The 24,773-nt window shown below is 42.7% G+C and overlaps 1 long non-coding RNA gene across 1 annotated transcript in view; it reads left to right on the top strand.

Moving 5' to 3' along the window:
- The window catches only part of LOC138405659 (uncharacterized), a 36,852-nt gene extending 14,541 nt beyond the window's left edge, over positions 1-22,311 (top strand). Inside the window, exons 4-5 of the long non-coding RNA XR_011239457.1 lie at positions 21,718-21,812; positions 21,914-22,311. This is a non-coding gene — a long non-coding RNA (uncharacterized lncRNA). The remainder of the gene's footprint in view (positions 1-21,717; positions 21,813-21,913) is intronic.
- The last annotated feature ends 2,462 nt before the right edge of the window (positions 22,312-24,773 follow it).

Genomic DNA, 24,773 nt, shown 5'->3' with positions numbered 1-24,773 from the left:
CGTTCTGGTGGGTTTATGAAGCAGGGGTCAGCTAAGTCTGCTGAAATCAAATCCGGTGTCTCCCACCCGCAACAACAATGAGGCAGAAAGGCCCAAGGGCAGTGACATGATTATGTTGTTGTGTTCTGGACTAAATCTGAGGAGAAGTTCGAGCCCCTGCCCTTGCTGTCTCTCCGGATTACGTAGACATGCGAAGCCTGTCTAAGCAAAAGCCAGGTGCTTTATCCTATCGCCCTGTGTGGCACACAAACAGCTGAATTAGCAGAACCTTGGCGAACGTTAGTCTGGTGAACTAATTGAGATCATATCCTCTTTCATGTTTGAAGCCTGTTCGACATCTCTGTCAAACAGTCCGACAGTATTCAGGACCATGATGACCAAAGCAGATACACTAGATATACTGTTTTAGATGAAATTTCTGTTGCTTGATGCTAATGTGACAACCCCAGACTTTCCGCTTTAGAAGGTTCAGTCCTTTTTAGACTTGATAACACATCTGCTCAATGCGGCAGGGAACATACCTCCAAGCAAGGGGGTGCTTAGTTGTAAACAGCAGATAACCCGTACAGTAAAGTGGCCGACACACAGCAGTGGATACAAAACTGAAACGTTACACGGCTACAAGTCCCTTCTTAATCAGAATGAGCTATTGCTTTCAGATGGTATTTAGATATGTAATGCTAACAAATGAGGCTTTGCTATTATAGTAACTGGCTCTTAATGTTATTTCAGCAGCCAGTTCTGTCTCTTTCTAGTGGTTCGAGGAGCTTAGACAGTTTCCTGAGGCATGGACTAAGCCTGTTTGGGTATGCACATTCTCTTCTTAGCGTGTAATTGCAATGCTATTGCCATGAAATATTGGTATGCAATGTCCACAAATCCAGAATTCGACATGGCAACGGTGTGTCTTCGGTACGTCGCAAGGCTTCTGTTGCAATTACATTAGGAGTCTCATTTTGCTGCAGGTCTGGATCTTCTTAAATATTCCAGACATCGTTTTGAGGAGTAAATTGGAGAAACATAAAAAACCAATGACCGCTATCGGTTAGATTTGGCAAGTGCTTGATTTAAACACAGTGCAAATGCTGTGCACCTAAGCATGTTTCCTTTGCCGTTTTTTCCCTCAATCTCACACACCTCTCAGCTCTCCATCAAGGAATGCATTTTTTTAGTCACGCCCCTGCGCTCCTGACAGGTATCGACTGCATGAGAGGACAGTTTGTCCTGCTTGAGCTATGCAGGCTGCAGGGGCCCATGTTTGGCTTGGATGCCAATGAATAACATTGTATGGAGAGAGGAAATTAAAAATGCAGGGTTGTAATTTACTGAAGAGTGGAACCGATTTAAAAGCTTTTTTTTTTTTTTGCCGCTTTGCTTGAAGTTTTCCAAGTATGCCACAGCTGAGTGTGAACTGAGCTTCGTTGTATTGGCAATAATAAGCAAGGCAAAGCTCCCAGTTCTCTCGACCTTACCCCCCCACGCTCCCATTACTTCTTGGCAAAGGAAGGTCCATGCTAAGGTAAGTCTTTATGAAATCTAAATAGACATGCCCAGCTCATTTCACATCTCAAGGAAAATGTGGCATTATGCTATCATGAGAAATGCAAAAGTAATTTCCCTCCTGCAGTTAGACACTGCGTTTCTAACTTATAAGGTATATGACTGATATTGTGAGCAATGTTCTGTGATTACTGGTCTCACAGTAAGCATGTGTTGCCTGCTTGTGGTCACTGCGGGCGGTTCCCTGTTGTGACATAGGTAAAAACAGATTAATAGTGTGATGAATCTGACTTTACAAGGCTCCATGGAATTTGGAGTCGATCTTTTTAAATGTGCCACTAAATTATAGCAATAAAAATGGTTTAAATTTCCTCAGTGCTATCTCTAACCATGTGTTGAGAGAAACCCTTATACTGACTAATGACAATGTAAAAGTGACACATTAGGATGGGGCACCTCACTCCGACTAGCTGCTGAGTTAAAGGAAACTGCCCTTGGTGGATTTTCTTTATGGTTTTCTCCCTTTTATAAACCTCAAATTTGCTGCTGGGTAACTCAACCACTTCCTCTCCTTCCTGTGAGATCAGGCAGTGAGGCAGGGTGAAGCCAAGCAGTGCAGGGGCTGCTGTGGCTTGCAAACAGCTGGCATGGCGCTCACTGTACCTTTGGCACCTGTGGGTGGGCGTCAACACTTTTCAGCTAAACAAACAAGGCCATCATACAGCTTTTACCACAGTCATGAATGGAGGACGGGCTCAGAGCACCACCTGCAGCAGGGGAGGCCAGGTAGCAAGACATTTATGTAAAACATTTTTACACCGTCTGTCAGGACAAAACTAAAGCTTAATGGTATCAAAAAATGTAATGTTCCTAATTTTGTAGTAAATGGGTTATTTTGGTAACACTGATAAAGGTAGGACTTATTTTCATTACTTTCAATCCTGCTGTTCTCCTGAAGATGGCGGTATTGCCCTGATTTGCGATCATACAGTGGAAAAGCTGGAGCCACCATGTGTAAGGCCTTTTTCCTAATTGGTGACCTTTAACAAGCCTATGCAAATATCACCCTGTCTCCATCCCCATTTCCTCTTGGCCTCAAGCCTGATAACAAAGATTTTGTATCGTGATGTTGAAAATAAAGTGGGAGGGTGGCAGCAGATTTCAGTGGGGGTGGTGGGGAGTTTTTTTGCTGAGGTGTGGCCACATTTTTGAGCCTGTACGCCCACGCGAGTGTCTGGTAGGACTTCAATTTCCAGAACCAGAGCAGTAAACTTAGGATGGATGAAGTGGCAACTGATCTGTTTGTCTAAAACAAACGCAAACTGGAAATTTGCCTCCATGGAAGACGTTAAGGCTGCAAGGGGCGCCCATCATCACCACCAGCGGAATTTTCCCCAAAACAAGAAAAGAAAAGTTCTAGATAGAGAGAAATAAAATGAGTGAGGAGAGAAGGGGACCCACCAGAGAGGAGAGAAACTTTCCACGGGTTCACTGTTGTTTATGTGGGGCTGTCAGGGCGTTGCTATGAGCTGAGGATGCTGGGGGAGGTCGGACTTGTTGCTGAGCAAAGCTTCTCTTCTTCTGACCTCCTCACAGGCTGCCTTTCTCACTATCTTTCCATCTCTTAACTCCCTCAATATGGCTCTTTCTCTATCCCCTTGGTTCTCACACCCTAGATGTGCTGATGTGTGTCCAGGAAGAGAAGGCATTAGTGGGCCTAGAGGGCAGAAGCCTGGGAACCAGCCAAATTTCCCACTTTAAAACCCTCCCATCCCTCCACCACTTCAGCCCATGATGACACAGCCTTTTCTTTTCCTTGATGGGAGCCCAGAACAATAGTGGACAAAGCTGAATCACAGATTTTTTGCCAGAGTAAAAGCTTTTATAGAAAAACTTTGAAAACAAGCACATTTTGTGGGGGCTATAATAGGTCAGCAAGCACAAAACAACATGTGGATTTTTAAAATCGGGAAAATACAGCTTAGATATTGGTTTACAATTTATATAATTTACATGGAGGGATCAGCATAAATGTAGGAAAACTCCCCTGAAGCTTTCATACAATGACCATAATGTAACCTATGTCACTATCGCCTCATCTCCATCAGCATACAGATGTTTACTCTTCAGCCCTCAGCCCTACCTCCGTCTCCAGGATGACAGGCACACTTTTGTATATGATAAAGTATGTGATATGCAGCCCCCTCAGACCTCCCCTTCACCTTTTCCTCTTTTCCTTACCTCTTCAGATCCACCTTTTTTCTTGCCTCCTTAATAAATCCTCTCAGATTTCTCCCCCTGCCCTCTGCGTGTCCCCCTCCTTCAGCCCCACCTGCTGGCTCTCTGCCCACAGCCAAGGATATGAGTGCCCAGCGACGCTGTGTGATCCCCTGGGGATGGGGAGGAAACCACAGCGTGTGTTTGTGTGCCGTAGCGTGTGCATTGGTGTGAACCCCCTGTCCAATGAGTCAACATACGGTGCCCTGCAGATCCTATAACGGCAGAGCAGACCCAAATACAGTACATGACCACAAGCATATATGCACTCGCATTGTGTGAGTCGTGTCTGTTTAACAGCTCATAAGCACAAGGCTGGGCAGTGCCGGTTCACTGCTGTTGAAAGCATTATGTGTCCAGCCAGTCTGAGGAGTGAGCCATAAGTTGGAAGTAGCCGTCATAAAGAGATTCCCTTGTCTAATAATGAGGTTTGTTAAGCTAGGCCAAATAGGGCCACGGCTGCACACTGCGGTGAAGCTTGACCACTAAGCTGAACACTAGAGAGGCAAGTGTGAAATCAAAGTTGAAAACAGTCTTTGCTTTTGATGCATTGTGCAATAGAGACTCATCAATACAAGCCCACAAAGATTTGAAATCAGTGGAATGTTTAGATGTATGAGAATACGTTTGAATACACTGCCAAGGAAAAATAATATACCAAAATCTTATGCTCATAAAGTCCCCTCTTTTCTGATGTGCAGTGGAAAGAAACAGTCCAAAATAAATTTGAAAATGATTTAGTGACATTTGCAAAATGTTTTTGTTAATATGATGTTTCATCTTTTTAAATAATCAGCATTTAGTTGGTATCATAAGTAATTGCATTAGTGTGCATGGTTGGCATGCTAAAATGTAAAATGTAATGGGTGTTTTCTTAGCCCACGTCCCATCCTAGGTGGAGATTGTAGTTTTTGCTTCTGACAAACACAATAAAACCAATGGACACCAATGTAATAAATGTTGGTTGCAGCCCTGGACTAGGGTACCTTCTGGTACTAAGAAAAGAGCTCAGATTTCAATTGGTGATGAATGCCAGTTAATGCCATCTGGATAGAGAACAAATGGGAATCTTGGTGCCTCAGTGGAGGTTCCTTCTTTCTCTGTTTTGTCAGGAATGGTTCACGATGGTTTGACTGTAACCACTAAAGAGGCCAACACAGTCGCTCTTTTCTCCTGTGTCAACACCCCGGTTCTTGGTGTGGCAGCGGTGGTTTGACCTGTTGTTGTATTAGTCCTGACAGGTTTAAACAGGATTAAAACCCCTCAACGTGCTCTGAAAGAACAACAGAGCAATTGGGACAGTGAGAGGTTGTGCTTGTCAAAACGCGCATGCGTGAAGTGAACAGGAATAAAGAGAAACACACACATGGCCTGCAGGTACACAATATGTAGAGTATATGGGTGTAGATATACGTTGCTTCAGAATTTAGTGAACACCATCTCCCACCCCTTTTTGCACGAACAAATAACACACTGTTTGTTTTTACACTTGCATTGTGGGACACCATTGCTGCGCTGCCACTGCTCCCAGCTGTCAAACACGATTATTGGGGTGGCCCCCTTCTCTCCACTGCACCGTAGACAACTAAAGGATTAGGCTTGTAGCCTTGTCAGTGACGTGCAAATGTACAAAGAAACACACATTTGCACGCACGTTCAAAGGCCAACCAAGACTTCATTTTACCCCACTCCACAGCAGAAATAGAGACATGAAGCCATAACAAATGAAAGCCTTTTTAAAACAAAGGGTCCACTATTTTGAGTACAAACATATCCAAGAAAGACTGTTTCCTTTCTTCAATGACCAAAACAAAGACTCTTTAAAAATTGCTCTTTATGGTTTTGAGTTGCACAGAGAAATTGGATTGGGGTTCAAAGTCGGCTCATTGAAGGTCATCCTAGTACAACAAGAACCGTGAAGCTTGAGAAATAGCATATGGTCGAAGACAAGAAAACATACCGAGTTTTAGACTCGTCACTAGAGCAGAAATCTGTGAAAAGAGGAAGAGGTTTATAGTATTGGAAAGGTTTATAATCTCAGCAGGTACCTCAAATTTACAGATTAAAGCCCTCTAAATGCCTCTCAAGTGTGGGATTAGATGTACACTATGTTGAGTTGTTTCCAGTGATCTGGAAAGTGCATCATGTGCATGCAGCTACTTTGCCATCAAAATCCCTGGGTCATAATTCAGAGGTAAATTCGCCAGATTTATATACAAGTCTGCTTAGATGCTGGGTCAAACCGATCAAAATGCCTGATTTATGATAGAGGGAGATTCTCGTCTGTCAGCAGCCTGCCAGAGATGAACCCCAACGCAGAGCCTGCTCTCCGGCCTGCTTCCCTGCTTCAAGGCCCTGTGTGCTATTTTGCTAGACTCCATTTTAAAAAAGTACATTATGGCAGGTTTGACAAATTTCACTGAAAAAACCTCCCGCTGTATAGTCGACATGTCACACTTTTCCCCCCATTCAGCCATAAATGATGTCACATCCTATTAGCCCAACCTGAAAGAAGATCCTTTCCCCGTGTGTGTGTGTGATGGTTGGCTAGGTGTGGTGCTAATTCAGAGTCCAGACACCTGGAGGGGAGAGAGCGAGAAAGAGAGCTGAGGGAATAGCAGCTTTGGCACAGAGAGAGGGGGCAATAAAGGAGGATAAAGGATGAGAAGTCTGGCAGAAGTTGTAGTCGTATATTAGCTTGTCTTAAGTCTAAGAGTTGCAGATAAACGATGCACATGATAAATGAAGTCTTACAACCCAGGGGAGGTGGCATTGTGCATATAAGAGTTACCAATAGAGAGGACTTCCAGATTTGTATTGCATCCCTTAGACCTGAGGGATAAAATAATAACTATAACCATCAATGATCAGCACTTCAATAGCAATTAGAAAATGTTTAGATGGACTGTGATAATGGAGCATGTGACATGCAAAAAGAAGTGCAACACACAGTTTGACAAAAAGGACAGGTCATCTCACCATGTTTTAAATGTATTTACTGAAACACCCTTTTTTTTTCACTGTGTTAACATAAAAAACTATGACGTGTGTTCCTCGATAAGTAATTCAATTAAAAGTGTTTAAATTCTATTTTTTTCTCAATAGTAAAATTAGTTATTAATAATTAAATAATTATCAATATCTACCAATAGGATCCTTTTTTCAATTCGTCATCAAAGCATAGGTTCCCCTCTTGCTTGGTGAAAAACGACCATCTGAACCTGAGCAATGAGCTTCAGTAGTTATAACCGTCCATAAAGTTTAGATATTCTGTCAAGTCGATGGTGGAAAAAGACCCACATGCACGTCTCTGTCATCACTTGGTTGGAGAAAGTGAACCTTGTATTTCTTCTCTTTGAAAAGAGCTGTTGGACGAGGCCACTCAACTCCTCTAAGTCCACTTCCTGAGCATATTTTACACTGCGCGTAGGAATCCTCATGAAAATGAAAAATCTCTGGAGCAGAAACGGCCTGTGTGTTCTCAATGATGAAATGAGGCGACAGAGTAACACCAACAAGAGTGAAAGTGATAAATTCGACAGCTACGCTGTGAAAACACATCAAACCGAAAATCCCTTTTCCAAACATTCCAGGCTCGTTTGAGCACCTTTGCATTTATTTGTTTTTTAATTCGTTCTCATGCATTTTAATAGCTCCATTACCTATAAATATCCCAGCATATACAGGGACGTATCCTTAACGGGGACCAAGAATAACAAGCCCAGGAAGGCTCAGATAGAGGGGCTGTGTGTTCATTATGATATGCAGTGTTCAATTGCCACATTAATTAAGCAGCTCCAGGCTGCAGTGGCAGGATGACGGACAGGCCTAGTCACAGGAGGCACGTTTGATACACTGCCAAGTCCGAGCCTCGCTGTCCGGCGGCTGATTTATGGACAGAGGTGGAAGTCGGAAAAGTATCCAGGAGTCATATTTTTAGAGAGCGGTAGTGCCGTGCACATGTGCAGGGGCTTAAGCCGGTCCCAAGGGACGCCATTCATCTCTCATCACTGCAATGCTGATAACATCCTCCTCTACAACACACACATCCCATCAGAGCACATGCACTCGTACACTCACTGGAGCCCGGCGGTGGTCAGCTTCCTACAAGTGGAGTCACATAAATACACAGGCAGTGTTTAGATGACACTTGGACCCTGGTATACTCTCTTTGTGATCCTTTTGTAAGTTCGTGATTTGCGGATGTTTAACAGGAAGTTATTGAGGAGTGTATAAAGCCCGGTTTCCTTCCTGCTCAGACAGTGCTGCAATTTGGCTGCGTTTTAACAGCTCTGTACTTCTCTCTGTTTGCCCCCCCCCCCCCAATATTTTTTCCTTATGCCTCACATGAAGCCATTATAATCTCCAGTTTTACAAAGAAAGGAAAAATGAGAGGCCATTTTCATGCCAGCTGTCCCTTGATGTATTCAGGTCGTCGACTGCACATGTGCGAATGATGCTTTTCCATAGCGATTTGAATATCAGAATGGCTGATTATGAGGGTGGCATGCGTGAGCACAACCCTTCAGAGCCAGAGAGCAAAAACAGAAAGGACAGAAAGATGAAAGAAGGTTTGAGTTAAAAGTCATGGGCCTGGTATTGCATATCACACGGTCAAGACCAACAGGGGCCTGAAAGGACTCAGCATCAGTAAACAATGGGATTCAGACGGTTGTAATATTCAGTAGTGCTGTCATTTTCACGTCAGGGTAAAATGAGTTGAATAATTGACCCTCAGGTCAACTGCAACTGTTTCCTTTTCATGTGGAGTGGAGTTTTTAGATTTGGATGTTGGAGTAGTTTGAAACCTCAGATGTCTGTCTTTCTAAAAATACATTGGCTGAGTTATTTTCCAAAACAGTTCAATATGAGATACTCTGTGTTTGCATCAAATGCATTGGAGCAAAGATGGTCGAACAGATCAGAGAAATGGAAAGACATATTTGTTGGTGGTTTTTTATTGTTAGACGATATTGTCTGTAGTGTTTATCTATCAGGGCCCCACATAGTCTCACTCTGCATTAATATATTGGACAGATACTCACCCTTGTGTTTGCTTTATTGGGAAGTCAATAGTGAGGCTGGAAGGAAACATTGAGAGATGGATATGACTTTCAACTCAGGCCCCTAGCAGAACTATTGTCTCTGTGGTTATTTATGTGCTGCTAATAATCCATAATGTTTGTAGCTATGCTGTGCAGTGGTATTCAAAACATATCGTTAATATTAAATAGATTACTATTTCTTTGGAATGGGCTGTTTTCTTGGCCCGTGTTGATGCTGGTTGCAGTTTTCCTTCTGAAACTGTAAAAGTGACCTGCTGTAACTGAGCTGTAGCAAATAAACACCGGCTGCAGTCCACAGAACCCTGAAGCCGCCCGACCGCTGCTGCACAAAGAACTGTTTATTCAAAGTTCAGTGAAGCTCGACTCAGTTGTTGTTACCATTGTCTTGTCCTGATCAACAACGTCCCTTACCTTGATGAGTCACAGCCACCACTACTACAGATGGCCTGTTTATTCAAAGTTCATTAATATTGAATCATGGGTCCAAACGCACTAAATTCAACACTGCACTTTTTTGGGTTCTTAACAATACGCATGCCCAGTGTACAGTGGTAATAGATTAACAAATTCATTTTTTGGATGGAAAAACTTTCTGCCATATTTGTGGTGATCCAAAAGTGCTGCTGACTTTACTTTCTGATTGTCCCCCCTAGGCCTGTATTTTATAATGAAAACGCCCATTTTTGTGGATGTGCACAACGAAAGCTCCCAAAAAACACAGGATGTGTAGTTGAAATATACCAGTGGCATAAAAAAACATATAAACTGAATTGTTAAGAGCCTGAGGCTATATAGCATTATGTTGCAGTTATAAAATGGCATTCTAATATATGTACAATATCTGCCCAGTCAAACATTTTAGCTCTGTCTCTTTGTCGAAACTAACATACCTTATAACTCCCTTCACATACACTCGACGTGCACACTGGTGTAATCACAGAGCAGATTTTCTATTCTACAGCCAATTGTTTAGTTGCAGAAAATACTACAAATGAAAAACACTGTTAGCAAAAAATTAAGATGAGGGATTTCTTTTCTTTTACTTGTGTTAGCAACGTTTTGCCATCATCGCAGTTGTCAGGTCATCACTTATCCATCACTTATCAATTAGTTTGACTCTGTCATTGTTTCCAAACATCTGCTTTTGTCCTTCCAAATTAACATGCAGGCCAGGAGTTTTCAAAGTAAAAAACAGGGCCAGCAGCATTTTCAAACTATGCTCAGTTTAAGGCACTTGACAACTCAGGAGTAGTGTGGATGCCAAATCATGGCAGACATAAACCTAACAATAGTGTTGTGTTTTACCTTATCTTCATACCCTGTCTCCTCGAATGATGCTCTTTCAGAATGAATAAACCTTAAACGGTCATTTTATTTTTCAGATCCCTAAAGTAGTTTGCTTGTAATCAAGTTATCATAACCAATCACCAACTAATTTAGGCAGCCCACTGCCATTTTTAGCTCTGGGGCCTCTGAGTGGGTGAATCTGGCCCAGTGTTAAGTGATTGACCTCAGTAACACATCTACTCTCAAGAGTTAAAAAGGCTAAATACAGACTAAACAAAAAAGTTGTTTTACCCAGCACTACATTTATCATACTAAATCAGCACATGGGAGTCATCTGATCTCAACATATAGAGAAAACAGAATGGTAATGTTGTGGTGATCGAAACATGCTGCAATTTTCATCAGTGTCCGATACCGGCGAGTGACAGGAACCTGGAAACTGGCAGGAGTGCTTGGCTCCATAAGTGCACAGTAACGACCAGATGAAATGTATTCATGTATACTGATGTGCTGCTGGTCCTGCTCACAATGTGCTGCTAAACCAGATGCTATTTGCTCGCATTTAACTTCCCTTTTTCAACGGCAGAAAAAACTGGTGTATCAGTGCTGATGAACATTACAAATGTGTTGCTGAGCAGAGCTGAAGTTCTCAGGATAATGTGATTAATTTCATCTGAGTAAAGTCAAGACAGTACAGAAGTACTTGCTACTGAGATTCACAGTAATTGCTTTCATCTGAATGTCACGCCAAGCATGCTGTATCAGGCTGGCACAATCTCATCATTACATTAAGGAAATCAATTAATGCTCAAATTATGATTAAAATATTCTATTCTCCAACCCAAATTAAATGAATCATTTTGAAGTGATACCGAAAATACGGCCAAAGATGTAATTGGACCCAGGTTTCATATTGACAAATGGGGGAAAAAAGGAAACCGACTTTATTTCATTTGCCACTGGGATGGTGCCTCTTTAAGAATGAAAACCGCAAATTGCTCTCAACAATTCCTATACCTCTGGAGTTGACCACTTTAAAATTGGCCCGTTCAGAGATTATAAATATGGCTATTTGATGGCTCTGTTATTACGGCTGAGAGGGGGGAGGAGAGGGAGGGCTTGTGGCTGTAAGGCCGGATGGTTTCTCTTGATGTGGGCGAGAGCTTTGAGCTTCCACACCACACGCTTCTGTGCTCTGCAACAGGAAAACACAGGAGATCACTTCCAAATGAAAATGCATGTGCGCACACACACACACACACACACACGCACACACGCACGCCACATGCAGGCGATAGAGTAGAGCGATAAACAAAATAAACAGCTCGTCCCTCCACCACACAACACCCCAAGTGTTAGGTCGATGACAACACTGGGCCCTGTTGCTATAAACAGTAGCTCCATAAATTATGTGTTTGCATGTTGATGCTTTATGTCACTTTAATCTGCTGTAATCTTTCCAAATGTGCTCACCTAATCTAATTAATCTCCTCAATGTTTAATGTAGGGTTTTAATTGAGCCCTTTGCATATTATCCATGGTTTACCTTAAAATGAATCAGCCCTTCAATGTAGTACGACGTGTTTGTTGTTTACCGTCACTCCTTTTTTTCCTGTATGTGTGTTTACCGTTGCATGTGTGTATGGGAGTTACATTGGGCCACAACAGGAACCGTCGGCAGCAGCCTTGTATGCATCATAAGTCTTTATTGTCCCTGGTGAGCAGCATTTCCAGTAAACAGGGCCATTACGGAGGCCAAGTTCCCCATTCGTGTTTGTGTGCTACGAGGTCAAGAGTGGAGTCGTGGAGTCAAATGGTGAATGGCTAAAGAGTAAATCCCACAGCAGGAATCCTTAACAATCTCGTTTTAACAAGAACCTTGGGTTGTTTTCTTTCTCCCCCCTTTTTTTCCCTCTCTCCGCTCCCTTTGCATCTGGCTTTCTCGCAAGTTTACACACATTTTCTGCCTCTCTTCCTCTTGCTGTGGGTAGCTGCAGCTAGGCTGACTCAGCCCTCCACACTATTCTTGGGCCCTGACGAACAGTGTTGATGTAGCCTGTCTGATGGCCACACGCCATAAACCAGTCTTTGTTCCCCCTGCCACTTCTGCTGAGCTGTTCGCCCGCGCCTCTCCCTCCAAAAACTGCCGCTTGACCGACCGACCAGTTGATGAAGCGTAAGCAAACCACTTTGCATCAACAAAAGGAGTTTATCTTTCAGTAAGTGAGTGGGCCACTGTAGTGAAATACGATACCGCAACTACTGCAGAGGCCTTGCATAAAAATAAAAATGACCACAAGTATCTCACTGTGTTCCTGGGGCCTTTGAGCTCAAGACAATGTGTGAAGATGTTCTCTGACAGAAGCCGGAGGATGTCGAAAATCATTAATCACCATTTGCCTGTTAAAAAATACTTTGATCCGAAATAGCCAGAGGCATGAAGAGACTTCAGAACCTTAGGGAGAGGCATATGCCATCCAAGAGGAGATGGAAGAGAATGGTTTGACTGATTCACAATGAGGTTTATTATCACAAAGACAAGCATCAGACAGCTCTCATGGCCCAACAGTCAAATACACGTATTTTCATCATGGAGCTTTTACCCCTCTCACTTTCTTGCTTTCTTTCTCACAGGGACCAATTTGCCCCATTCCTTGGATCCAGTCAAATAAATAGGGTAATAAACATAGGGTGAGAGGAGCGGTTCTGCAGTCTGCACACTGCCTGTCTGCAATGTCGTCCATTAAGATGTGAGATAAATTCGAAGCATGTCTGATATTAGCGCGTGGCGGCAGGGCTCAAACTCAAACCATCTGTCTGCGTGTAATCACGCAATTCACGGAGCGAGGGAAGGGTGAAAGGTATAACCGTCCCAGCGGAAGGCACACGCTGCTTATTATGGGTGTTGAGAGTCGCGAGAAGAGAGCGCGGCATCCCTGAAAATAGCGTAACCGTCATCATATTATCACATCTGAAAGAGAATTTGCGTCGCCACCACTCGCAAAGGGACAAAGAGACCTTTAAACATTCACACAAGGAGAATTCTGGGGTTGTGCAGCTCAGAACGAGGATGATTGATGGAATGCCTGAGGACAGTGAATAGACAGGATGGATAGAGAGTGTGAGAGCGGCACACAGAGAGAGAGAGAGAGAGAGACAGAGAGATGCTGACAGAAAGTGTTGATCTGACAGCAGAGATCAGGAGGTGTGTATCTGGTCTCCCTCTCTCTCTCTCTCTGACCCACATGCCTGGATCCCGAGAAGGAGAGCGCACACGCACAGATCTGGCTACCATCACTCATCAGTCATCTCAGGAAGCAGACGCTGCTTTTTGATAGTTGACATGGCTGCCATCAGCTGGATATGGAAAAACCAAAAAAAAAAAAAGAAAAGACGAGAGTTTGAAATCTTACGCTCCATCGAAAGTATCACCAACTTCAGCAGATTGTGTGGAATGTTTGAAAAGGAATGCAATCCTTAAAATAAGAGCCACAGACTACTTTTATCAGTTATATAAGGCTCAACAGATGCCAACCACTAATCTAATGATGAATATCAAGTGCAGACTTTGTCAAAAGCTTTTAAATTGAAGGTGTTGTGATTTTAGCAAATCTCTAGATCATTTTACCTCCAGAAATTGAAGGAGCTTGGGTAGCTGGTCATAATAAATTATGTCACATAAATCAATCCACTGCAAAGAGGGGGGAAAAAAGACCTGTGGAAGAAAATCTCTATTCATGATGGGAAGAATGAATGCATTGTCTGAGCAGCACTATACTTCACTGTACAGCGGTCCGCATTAAAGAGACAAATCACCCCAGGCCTTTATGAGTGAAGCATAGTGGGAGGCCAAGATGAATACAGTACATTTCCCCTCTCTGTTTCCCTCTCAGCTAAGTCATAGCAATTAAAAAGTCCCCAAAGTAGCAGAGCTCGATGGAGCCAGCAGCTCAGTGAGAGACACAGACCACGGCCACTGCTCTAATTGAAACAGGGCCTAAAGTCTAACGGCAAATACCCACATTTATTTATTTTCAGCCATTTAACATGTCTGAGATCTTTGTCTCTGAGAGCTAATTGCTCCTTCCGACAGGAAGACAGTGAGTCAATGGGTAGTTTATGTACAAAGAGATTTCAATCTGATCCCCCTCCGTGTTTTCAGCCTGATGGAATCACTCGAAAATATGGAAAGTATGAGAATCTTTTCCCGGTTTTATAACACAACAGGATAATCCCAGACTGTTTTACTAAGGCTGGTAAATATTTAAAGTGTTTGCCAGGGTGTAAACTTTTGGTTATTGCACTCTCGGCAGAGGAGAGATTGTTTTGCTGTTGCCTGCATCTCTCCAGTCCATTACATCATGACATCATTTGTTTGAACAGTTTGATTAGAGATCTCAGAAAATCCACAGAAATGCACAAAATTGTCCGTCCTTTTTGGCCTGGCACATGCTGAATAAAGGCAGGAAAAAAAGAGAAAGCGCTGGGTGAAAGGAATGTAATCATGGTGCGTTCATGGACGTCAGCACACAGAGAAATCTTTTTAAAATCCCATCCGATGACTCTCCCAGACCACTCCAGTAAAGTAGAAAATGGGAAATGTTATACTTGCTCTCTCATCGACCACACACTCGTTCGACTAGCTAAGTAACAGAGGAGCAGAGGCCACTTCTGGAGTAACCAGAGCTTTTGATTTCTTTGTCCCCCCCCTCTGTATTTTTTCTTGCTGTCTGCATTGCAAGGCCCTTGTGTGTATTTTAAGCCCGTCTGCACACCATTTTATATGTGTATGCTTACTCTTTGTTTCTTATTGCTGAACTAGCCGAACATCAGGTGAATAGAGAGGAAGGAAACATAGACATGGTCACTGGCTCTTGTCTGAGCACATCTGTCTGCCAGCTGTGCATGTGTTTACACCTGACCCCAGCCAAGACACCGTCTGGGTCGCTCACTCCCTCGCTTTACTTCCATCCACTCCCACCCACCCAACCTCCCCCTAAAAGGTTGTACTTCCTACTGTCGAGGAAACTCTTCAGGCCCCGCTTAAATGAGCTGCTCCTGCACCGCTCAGTGTCTCACCATCCAACCAACCATGTTATATACTATCCAACCAAGCATCCATCCATCTATCCATCCAACTAACCACCCAACCATCCATCCATCCATCCATCCATCCATCCATCCATCCATCCATCCATCCAACCAACCATCTGTCCAACCATCCATCCAACCAATAGATCCATCCATTCAACTATCCAACCAACCATCCCTCCAACCAACCAACAGACCATCCATCCATCCATCCAACCACCCACCCATCCACCCACCCATCCATCCATTCATCCATCCATACATCCATCCAACCAACCAACCAACCATCCATCCAACCACCAAGGTTGTGGGGGGAGCTGAAGCTAATCCCATCACAGGGTACACTCTGACAGGTAGCCAGTCTATCCCAGTGCAAAGCTACAGAGACAATAAACCATTCACACTCACGTTTACACCTACAGTCAATTTTGAGTCTCTAATTAACCTAACCCCATTCCGCATGTCATTGGACTGTGGGAGAAAGTGAGAGTACCCAGAGAACACCCATGCAGACACAGGGAGAACATGCAAACTCCCCACAGAAAGCCCAAGGCCGAACTGGGATTCAAACTGGGTGAGGCTACAGTGCTAACTACCGCGCCATCCATTCAAAGGTAATCAAAGCAAACTGTGGTTATTAAGAAGAAAAAATGGATCATATAAAATTGTTGGCAGGGAGCTAATGCCAGAGAGAATGGTAGGTAAAATTATGATGGGATGGGACGGATTTCAGGGAGAAAAAAAGCTGATTCATGGTGGTCGTACTGCCATGGCTCACATGGGACTGATACTACAATTACTGCTTTTTCCCCATGTAAACACTGGCATTGCATCATGCGCTTCTGCTTTAGCAAACAATACAACAACAAAAAAAAACTTAGCATCACATTCACAGAGACATTTCTGTCCTTTCTTTATCCAAATGAATCTGTTCTGAGAAGACAAGTGTTTACACTCGGCACGGACAAGGGGAAGTCTCGGTTTGACTGATTACTAAACAATGCTAAGTCGCCATGATAAAAATGGAGCATTAAAATCAGTGTTCGATAAACACCAGCCAGGGAGTCACCAGCAGATAGCCTTTGATACAAAGGGGTTTTCCCCCTAGTCTTAGTTTTTTTCACTGTTCTGTAGGTGGGCAACCACTGGGCCCAGTTTGGAGTGTAGTGAGACTTTGGTTTAGAGAAGGACTTGGGGTTTTAGCTGTCATTTTGTTGAAACAAACAAATCTCGGTAATCAAAGTCACTGTTTGGAGCTAGTCAGAGTCCTCTTGTCTACCAACCATGGGCTGTTTTGTTATAGGAATTTTTATTGTAGCCTTCTCTAAGTGGTCTATAGGTTCCTTTGTTTACACTTATCTGTTACTCCACAGCTATTGTTGTTATTTTCTTTAAAGCCCCTTTAAATCTCCCATGAATTGGCTGCTTATGTTATTATACTGGTATTGTGTAAAAGTCACAAACAGTACTTATATTTTGACCATTTAAAGACTTTCCTTTGAGTTTAAATCTTCAATCAACTCAAACCCCATTTTTTTATACTATTCATGGTCAGGTTCCTTCAATGTATTTACAATGTGTAATTACACTTTATAGTTGTCATTTTAAGTGAGTAAGTATTCCCACACTGAATTTAAATTTCCTTCATGTGACTGTCAGGATATAATCCAGCATCGCTGTTTTTAATTGTATCCAGTTGATATCAGCCTCCCTGTTCAGTGTTCCCTCTCCCACAGCTGTATTATCAGAGCTGTATAAAGTTACTGCAACTCCACATTAAATATGTTCAGCTGGTGAAATAAAGAATTACTTTAATTGTGCAGAGGTAACAGGAAATGTGATGCACATAGGTTTGCACTGACCGTAATCGATTATCAAAAGTTTTATTGGGGCATTTATTGTCATTGGCTCCATTTAACTTTTTTCTTTTTACAAGGGAGTAATGGAATAAGAAAAAGCAGCCAGAGTGAGCTCAGAGCTGCAAGCAACAACTGCAGACTTCAGTGACCGACGTTTTTGTTCAAATGTGACTTTGTTTGTTTGCGGTCTAAGCAGATACACCAGTTGCTCTGCTGTTGCTCAGCAAGTGTTTGCTGTTGTATTAAACCTCGCCATGGTAACAATAGATGTCACCTGAAATCTTAAAGAATATCTGAAAATAAAATGTTAATTTAAAAACAATCTAATATAATGTCTCTATTTTTCCATCACAATATGATGGTATACGATAAAAAAGGGTAGAGTGACATGACTTTGCTTCAAACAAGATGTAGTATCTCTTAATTCAATCTATTAAATGTTTTATATTCCAACTTAAGTATTCAGTGACTTAAAAAAAAATCATTTTAATTGAACATCATAAATGCACTGCACCACTACCAGTGCTGCTTCATAATGGAGTCATGTATCTTTTTTTTCTTAAAATCACTCCCATGCAGTGGCCTAGCACCCAATGTCAGGGGCCAGGGGGTCTATGGAAGCCGATGTGGGGGCCACATGGATGAGCACGGACTCATGAGCCAGACAGTTACAGATCGCTTGCTTTTAATTAGCGGCTTCACATGCAGTCCGTGTGGAGCTGCAGGCCCACCGCAAACGCATGGAAGATGTGACAGTTCCCCCTTTGGGAGACACGGCCTGGGGAAAAGGCTCTGGCATTACTACAGTGTCTCGACTCAACACAATGCCCAATGTGCACGCCAGACCCAGGGCAATTAGCTTCTAAGGTTCCCCCTCGTTCTTTGCCTTCTCTCTTTTCTTTTTAATGTCGGAGCTTGGAAAGGCTCAATATAATCAAGTCAAGAAAAGTTTATTCTGTTTAGAATTCCATCTGGTTCCAGGGGGGCTAATTTTAGCGGCGTGCAGGAGCGGTATGCAGTGAGGCTGCATGTACCATCCTACTTAGAGTGGTGGGGGGGAGAGCTCAGCGCAGACACCCAGGCTCCTAGGCAATAGACTGGCCGACTGGTGTTTCTAAACACTGCTGTTGCCGTTCTCCCATCACTCAGCACACCCAGTGTTCCAACAAAATGTGTCCCTCTGGCACTTACCACAGGATCCAAGACTCTTTCACCCCCCCACCACCTCCGCACGCCCCTGATCCGTCTTGCCCCCTCCTCTTTCCTCACCCTTTATTTTTGCTCTGTATCGGTAACTTTGACTTGGTTTCAGCAATGGGGTGTCACCTCAGTTGAGGGCCCTGCGCAGAGAACGACGGCGCTCCGAGCTGTGATGCTTTGTGGTGATAGTGCTGATTGGACGTGGCACTTAAAATTACCTCGGTCTGACTGTACAGTCATTATGGATGCCTGCATCATTTACAAGCAAGCCGGAACGGCAAAATTCAATTCGCAGGGAAAGTATCGTCTTTGTTTCTCTATATGATGATTGCAGGATTCTGACAAAACATAACTCTCTAATTTCAGGGTTAAAAAGCGACGTCTCCGGCCTCTCAAACTCAACATGCACATATGGACTTTCAATTTGAGAGCATGGAAGACATTCAGTGTATTTATTTCATATCAAACTGTACCTGCACCTGAGGGGAGTTTTTGATACAATATTCAAGTATGTTTGATGTCATTTAGTGCAACATGCTGATTTATTGCCACCTGTCAGACAGGAATCACACCTGACTGAACAACTTCCACAATGTCAGAATCTTTTAGGATCGTGGAAAACTGTGGATGTGGCTGCCTTATCCTCTCAGCTTGTGTTTGACGGCGCTGAGATGGGGGGAATAGAGGCAGACTTGTCCTCTGTCAGGCATTACACCAGAAGGGAAGCCTTTTCACGCCTAGCTGAAGGAACTTGAGAGGGCTTATATACGAGCTCTGTGGGACCCGCAGAGTCCAGTAGTGATTCAAACCGGTAAAGAATAACACACCCTCACCTACTAAGTACTGTTTGGGCTAATATTTTCTCTTTGGAAAAAAATCCTCCATGGTCCGAGCACTGATTTGTTCCTATCTCTGGACATTCATTTGTCATCTCACGATGTATGTCAGCATTTCACCCTCTGAGAAAACCCCTGTGAATCCCTGCTGACCATAAGTAGATTGTTTATGGTTTTACTAATTTAATTTTAGGTATATGATGGATCATGAACGAGGGCGGCCGCCACATAATCACTGCAATGAGGCATTTATGCCCTCCATAATTAACAGTCTCACAGTGAAAACATCAGTTTTTTAAGCACGGTATTATTTGTAATCAGAGAAATGTTTATTGCTCTCAACATAGAGCCAGAGAGATATAAATATCAGTAATGTGTTCATTTCACATTTTATAGTGGTAGTAAGAGATGATAGTTTCCTGTAATTAAAAAAGATTAATTTGTCATAACAATGTAAAAAGCTATTTGGAGAAAGAGAATCACAGAGAGTGAAATAACACTAAATGACATTAAAATACTTACTAATAATATTTGACTTACAATTCTGCTCCATTTAGATAAAAACAGTAAGTTAGCCTTCATGTGCAGTCGCTTCGACTATTTTTTCCTCTTTAAGGTGAAATATGGATCGGTCATCAGAAAAAGCCGTTATTAACTCTAGTCTCTAGTTTTAACAAATGAAGGCTACAATCATATGGAAACAATCTGGCCCTTGCCCTCCAAGAGACAGAAAACAGAGCCAAATGAAGAACATCCTTTCTCTTAAGACCTGTAATTTGTTTTTATTACCTATTAGGTAAAACACCTCATTTATCAATGTCAAACTCCTGACAAAATGATAGCTGTCCACATGTAAATCAGCTAATGCGATGTATGGCTCAGAATTAAGTGGGCTCTTTCTTATGAAATGCTCTACTCTGTGGGCTCAGTGACCCAGCGAAGCCACCCACGACCAGACGTTTTTCTTTCACAGGGGCTGCGCTGGAAAACCAAGCAGCGAACACTTAAAAACAGAGCTGATTAAGCACAGACCGAACTGTGTTTCTGTACCCCACACAGTAGAAGCCAGGGACGTGTGTGTGGGTGTGTGTGTGTAGTGTGTGTAGTGTGTGTGGGTGTGTGGCAGAATTAACGCTGAAAATTATTCAACAATAATCTCAAATACTATTTTCACTCTTCCTTCTTTGCACTTATTTGACGAAGGAAATGAATTTGTTTAATTCCATGAAAACATACAAAGATCTTATATTATTCCTCTGACTTTCTCTATTCATAACCTTCACAAAGACATACACTGCATACCCCATAGGGTGGACCAACATATTACATATAATCAGTAAAACCTTTAATTCAGAATACTTTTTGTCTCTCTACTTGAAATAACTTGCAACTTCATTTCTCACTGACATGTGCAAATATTGTTTCTGCTCATATACTGTTGCTTTAAGTGAAAACATGTCAGTCAGATCGGAGGATTTTGTCATTTCATGTGTGAGTTCTTAGAGACGGAGGTGAATTCTCCCAGTTTGCCACCCTCCGCAAGCGCCTTTATGACTACTTATTCAACATATTACACACTGTGCCATCATAAGCAACTCGGACCACTACTCTCAGCTCAGCAAAACGCATGATGAATGACAGGACTCGTCTGAGAGATGCCAAGTAACACAACTGAAAATACATGATACGGAACCATCCAATACAACTGTAGAGCGTATCTGTCAGTCTGGCAGGGCTCTCCACAACAGGGACCACACACTCTTTATTAGAGCCAGTAAAATGTCCCAAAGACTGCTCTTTCTGCCCAGCTACCATGAACAATAGTCGAATTGTGCTGCTCCTCTCTTTTTCTTTTTGTAGGCCCATTATTTTTTCTAGCATTTGTTATTCTCACTTAAACTACAGGCTGGCTCCACGATCGGGCCACAGCGTCTCACAACCCGGCCTGCTCAGGCCAGGAAAAACCCGGTGGAGCCAGACGAATAAAAAGCCAAAGCGCCGACGCCGCGCGGCTCCCAATCTGGTTCCTGTCAGGGGGACATCAAGGGAACACCCGCAACGCAATCTCCAAAAGTCTCCCCTTCCTTTTTTCTCTCTCTCTGCTTCTCTCCCTCTCTCCATCCTTCCCCACCCTTCAAGCGATACGTCTTGCAGATGACTGAACCATCGCCAAATGCTCCCAAAATGTGTTTTTTTTCCTCCTCCGTCTCTCTTTTTCCCCCTCTCGTGTCTCTGCGTTTGGAGCCAGCCCACATGGCTTGGGATCAATTTAGGATGAAATGATAATTACCCTGTCAGTTTCAATTCCGACGTGATGAAGTGAGAAACAGGAAATGTAATAAACATAAATGGAATCTCAAGCGCTTTTGATTGGGAGCGGAATCGAATCAGACTCCGCAAACTTGGTCGAATTGTCAATGTCGTGCCATCCCCGCTGAGAGACAGTTATGCATTTATGCCCCGTCTCACACTGAAATGCTGGATAAAGCTTATTGCTGCAGATAATTACCAAATTCCACATTCAATACCAAGACTATATGCCTGTGACTGTTTAGTTTGGAACTTGGTACATAAGAAATGATCCGTGTCACATCTTTCCAGAGGGAAACTCAGGAGCCTTACCCTCCTCTAAAGCCCCTCAGTAGAGGCCGCACATCTCAGTATATTTGATTGCCACGTCCAGCACCTGAACCAAAGTGAGTTTGTCGTTTTCGAGCATATTTGGCGTTGGGAGATCAGTGATAGTACGCGGCTAACGGTAGCCAGCTCTAACCCTGTCATGTTGGCTGTTCTACAGCTGATGTATGGAGCTGATTCCTGGCGGGCCGCACTGCACCGCCTGGATTTGTTTAACCCGGCAGATCAACCTTCAGACAGGAGCATGTGTGCAGGTAATGGCTGCCAGATGAGGTGAGGCCGGCTCTTAAAAGCCAAGTGGATGCTACGGAGGAGGAATGAAAAAAGCACACATGCATATACAAACAAGCACACGGACGCTGGAACTGTTATGAAAGACAACAACAAATGTGCAAATAAAAAAAGTAAATATTTAAAGGCATCGCTGCCCACGTCTGATGGTGGTGGTTCATTGAGAGTTTAAGTTTTGGGGATTTTGAAAATGTTGATATAAACCTCAACTTAGTTCTAGGTTCCATTTGCTGTTGTGATTCCAGCTCTGCTTTGCGCCAATCTTCGCTGTGCCAACAGTCGCCAGGTCTGATCTGGACACTGGCTGGTAGTGAGCAGGGGCTAAAAGGCGAGGTTGCCAGGCGGCGGTGTCTGGACCTGACCAACCACAGTCTGGCAGAATGAACGGCCCCCTGTGAAGAGGACACACTAGATGTAATAGGTGTTTTCCAGCTTGCATATTCATTCAAAAAGCAAACAAATAAATGTCAGCGATTAAACATAGCAGGGGCATCTTTGGCACACGGCGCGACCACCCAGGAGGCCACAGGGACTCTGAATGACGAACGTAGCCGACAACCGCTTCAACAAAAATAAGCAAAAACAAAGGTCTTCTCATCTGCTCATGCAAAAAACCGATTGTGCTTGTTTGTCATAGCTAATACTCTTAATGTGGATGTTGGCGATTTTTGGAAATTGCAATTTTAGTATCTAATTTCATCCCTTTCACGCTGTTTTACTGTGCGGCTTTCAGGGACAAGCTGAAAGTAATTCTTTCCCCCGAACGTCATCATGTTCTAAACTAGTCAGTGTGACTGTAAATTAATTTGTTCCCTTCGCTGCACACAAAGTGAACTCGAGCAGTAAATTTCCAGGAGTAAGCTCGGAAAGGATGAAGACAATATATCTTGCAAGGGATCATTAGCGACTGTGTCTCCTTTGAAGGTGTTAAATAAACTGAGGGAGCTGTTACACAGACCATCTTTTTCCCTTCAACATTGTGATTAAGGATCCCAGAGCAAAGTAACTTGGAAAAGACGTACAGCAAGCGGCAAGGGAGTTTAGAGAAAATTGTACCACCCTGGCCCAAGAGGCTGCTTTTACGAGCTGGCTTCTTGTAATTTAAAAAAGCAACGGTGTAGCTGATATTTCATTTGACCTTCTGTGTGAAGGCAGGGATCCGCCAGGGAGCTCCCCACATCTCCTGCAGTCTAATTTATAACGGCAACCCACCAAGCAGCAGCAACAGGAGAACAAACTAGACCCAGGGGTTTGATAAAGAAGCTTGGCGATGAAAAGACCTCCGCTACCAGTAGCCACCCTCCTGCCTGTACAAGGCAGAGAGCAGAAAGGGGGGAGTCGAGCCAGAGTCTGCACCTGGTCTCTGCAGAGTCCGCCAAGTCTCTTTCCTGTTCCTGTTTCCTGTTATGACGTGTTTTTTTTTTTTTCCTTTTTTAATTATTCCCTTTTCCTTTTTTCTCCTCTGGCCATGTAGTTTGAAGCAGGTAAAAGGGGCATTCAAGCATTGCAGCCACCTGGGAGCAGCAGGTTGAGCAAAGCACCAGGGGAGTTTTTTTTTTTTTTTGCTCTGGAACATGTCTGCAGGCAAATTACTCTGCCTTTACTCATTAGTGCGGCCAGTCTCCCTGCTGGCAAACACAATATCACCATGTGACAGTGTAACACAGGTAACACTGTCAGTTAAAATAAGTCAAACACGCTCGTTTTTCCATGACATTATGATAAATATTATTATAAGTGCTAGTGTAGTGATGGATGTTCCATTAGCTGTATTACATAATCAATTAAAAGCCATCATTAACCAATAATTAAATTCCACCTCCAGACAATACAATGGTATAAAGAAGCTATTCACACTATATACATAAAAAGGTCTGTGCACTTCTCAGCCTATTAGATCATTTTCCTTTAACTCCTGCTTTATTATTATGTACATAAATATGATGTAAGTTATTTAGTTTATACAGGAAACTATCTTAGTTTTGGATTTCACCTTCTTGTGGTATAAACACACATTCATTTGGAGTGATTGACATTTTTAATTTTGGTAGGACAACCCTAATATGAATAATAAAATATGCCTTTTTGCTCTTATTTTTGTTAGCATGATTTTATATTATATTTGTAAATGTTAATGTTAATTCAAAGACCTCCACTTTATATCATTGCTTTTTCTTTTCTAGTCTCTTTTCTCTTTCTTTGCTTCAAGAAACAGGAACAACATGCAAAATTACCAGTTGTTGAAAGTAAAGCACAAGTAAAGTACATTACAGTACACAAACAAAGTACACTACTCTTGTATTTTAAGCAGTTATAGTTAGTACTCTACACACAACACATATGATCTGTTTATAAAACATTCATTGCTGAAAATACAACTACTGTCTGTTTTTATAAAACTACAACATGTTATCTTTAAATAATATAAAGAGTAGTTTATTAGTCACTGGGGCTATTATACATATTAAGTTTTTATTTTTGATAATAGTAAACAAATGCAGAATTGAAATTTGTATTAAAGTAGCATGGCTGCTTCTTCCTAAAATAAATGATGATAATACTTTGTATACCAATGACACTGTGATGCACAATTACCTTTGTTTATCTAATGTGTGTATCTGATCTCCTGTGCTGTGAATAAAGCCCCATGGTTGAACACTGGGTGGCACTGTGTAGGCTGATGCTGACAGTTTGACAGCAAAGCAAAGTAACAAAGGTTGAATATGGAG

Source organism: Paralichthys olivaceus, chromosome 19 (genome assembly GCF_024713975.1).
Source record: "Paralichthys olivaceus isolate ysfri-2021 chromosome 19, ASM2471397v2, whole genome shotgun sequence".
Classification (NCBI taxonomy): Eukaryota; Metazoa; Chordata; class Actinopteri; order Pleuronectiformes; family Paralichthyidae; genus Paralichthys; species Paralichthys olivaceus.
Note: the sequence above shows the minus strand (reverse complement) of the source record. Positions and strands in the feature narration are given on the sequence as shown.